This window comes from Glycine max, chromosome 19, assembly GCF_000004515.6.
Source record: "Glycine max cultivar Williams 82 chromosome 19, Glycine_max_v4.0, whole genome shotgun sequence".
Lineage (NCBI taxonomy): Eukaryota > Viridiplantae > Streptophyta > Magnoliopsida > Fabales > Fabaceae > Glycine > Glycine max.
In genome coordinates this window covers 37,897,273-37,899,776 of record NC_038255.2, presented here as the reverse complement: position 1 = coordinate 37,899,776, position 2,504 = coordinate 37,897,273, and the positions used below count along the sequence as shown (strand labels likewise).

Below are 2,504 nucleotides of genomic sequence, written 5' to 3'. Positions count from 1 at the left end.
TAATATTTTTAGAATGTATTGTAAGTACAATTGGGTTAATTGTGATAAATCTTTTAGAGTTTTAACCCCAATATTCTTTCATAGGTCTCTTAGGTCTCTTACAGTTGTTTACCAACTATTACATTAATGGTATATATAATAATGAAGATGAGCTTCATTGCTTGACACATAGCCAATGCCTCTTGCGGAAAATAATACTCTATTTTTGTGTAACAACATGATACTTTTACTTCTAGCCAAGATGGTGATAGTTAATGAGTGTAGGCTAATTTCCTATTACTAGTATTAAACTAGGTCGATACTTATAATTTTCGACTAGCCTAGTGTCTTGGCATGGTGGTGTTGTTATTCAGATTGGGTTAGGCCCAACCCACAACAACACTCGATTAAAAGTGTAGTTAATTAAAGGCAAGTTAAATAATAATTACACGTTTTTAATAGTGTCACAAGTTGATAATATACACATACTTATCCCAATAGTATGATAATATTTACTCTGATAGAATGAATCTTAAACCATTGTTGACGTTGTACTGTGCTATAAAAGACTTTAAAGAAATACAAACAGCACCTTCACTAATATTAGTAAAAAAAATTTCTAAATCAGAAGTATTTTCTACCAGAAACAATCATATTCAAATAAGATAAAATGATTATTATGAATAATAAAAAAATTTCTCAAAATATATAACTTTAAACCTAAAAGATCTAATCATATTAAAATAATCTCACATCTGCTAACTTAATAACAACTTTACTAATATATTTACCATGGTACATGTGTGTGGATTGTGAACGGTGAATAAATCAAGTTAGGTCAGTGGGCATAAAATAAAAAAATACTAAAATGAACAAGTTGACTTTTTTTGGATTTATATGGTATATTAATTAATCTATTGAACTCTCTTTATTGTGCCACCTATTTAAGCACAAAAGGTTGGTGCTAACTCTGTCATTGCCTATCTCTATATCCCCTGCTTCTAGTGCTCTTCCTTGTCACCCAACTTGGTGTGGTGTATGCTATTCATCATCATCATCTAAGATGCTGAGAAAACTCATGAGGCTGCTACTGCTGCTGATGTTCTTTCTGTGTTTCTCATATGTTCTCTCTGTCTCTGCTATTCCTGCAACAAGTAAGCCTTTCATAGGATATTTAACTGATTGTTCGGTTTTTTTTTCTCTGTTTTTTATGAAAGTTTTAAAATATATGATGAAGTGGATGATTGATTTGCCTGGTTATAGGAACCCAAAATTTGAAAGGCGAAGAAGAAGAATTTTCAGCCCTGCCTTCTTTAACTAGGGTCAGTGCTCCTACCTAATCTCTCTCACGAGGCTAAGAGTTAAAAATATTTTCCTCTCATACCAATCTTTTAATTACTGTTGTGGAGCTACATCTACCCCGGAATTGTTATTACTAGTAGTAGTAGGTGAGTTTAATGTGACTAACTTGAATAGGGAATTTGAAAATAGTTTAAGTTAAAAGGATAAAATCATGGTGGTTAATACCTCATGTGTCGACCTAGTTGGGAACTCAGGTATTCTAATGATACCTTTGCATACCTTGCTTTTTATCAAAAAAAAAAAAAAAGTTAAAGGATAAAATCGTTCAATAAATTAAAAGGATTTGGAAACTATATACAGAAAATTAAGAAAGACATTTTTGTGTGTGTGTGATCAATACAGTTTGTTTCTAGCATAACTTCAGTGCCATCATTGTATATATAAAAATATATATATAGTTTTTCTCTTTTGATTAACTCCTTGTTTATAATATGTTTTGTAGTTGGATCATGTGGTTGGAAATGGTGAGGTGGTGCTCGTTGACATGAATGAAGGATTCATGGAGAGGAGGGTCGATTTGGAAACCCAAGACTATGAAGGGACTGGTGCAAATAAAGATCATGATCCAAAATCCCCAGGAGGGGCTTAATTAACCTTAATCCCAAAAACGACAAAGTGTTTTAAGTTAGTTGCACCCGAAAATGTAATAGAGGATCTATATGTATCTATTTTTATATATTTGGTCTTCTCTTGTAAAATCAAAGATACGGTTTGCTTTCCTTTACTTTATTTATATATTTCTGTTTGCTTGTTCAAATTGTCTGGTGGTGTTGTTCAAAAGTCATAACATTATAGTCTCATATATATGTAACAACTGGTATATTTTTCTCTCTTCCTTCACTGTCATTTTGTTCAATAATATTAATTTATTATTTTTTTTCTCTTGTTTTCTTATATATCTCTCTCCTTCACATTAGTTACACCTAAAAACGCGTAAAATGATCTTTAAAAATACAATTTGAATTGTTTATTTCAAATAAATGGTAAGATTATTGCCGAAAAAATTATTAGAAAAAGAATTATACATATTGACATATAGTATAAAAAGTTTTTATGGCGTTATTAAATCATAATTAATCATGTATGATAAGATTAATAATTTTTATAATAATTATTTTAAAAATTATATTAACAATTAATTATAATTAAGTGATAATATAAAA

The 2,504-nt window shown here is 29.9% G+C and overlaps 1 long non-coding RNA gene across 1 annotated transcript; it reads left to right on the top strand.

Moving 5' to 3' along the window:
• The first annotated feature begins 918 nt into the window (after positions 1-918).
• On the top strand, positions 919-2,172 carry LOC100813251 (uncharacterized). The gene is made up of 3 exons (XR_419942.4): positions 919-1,133; positions 1,243-1,301; positions 1,784-2,172. It is a non-coding gene; the product is annotated as an uncharacterized lncRNA (long non-coding RNA).
• The last annotated feature ends 332 nt before the right edge of the window (positions 2,173-2,504 follow it).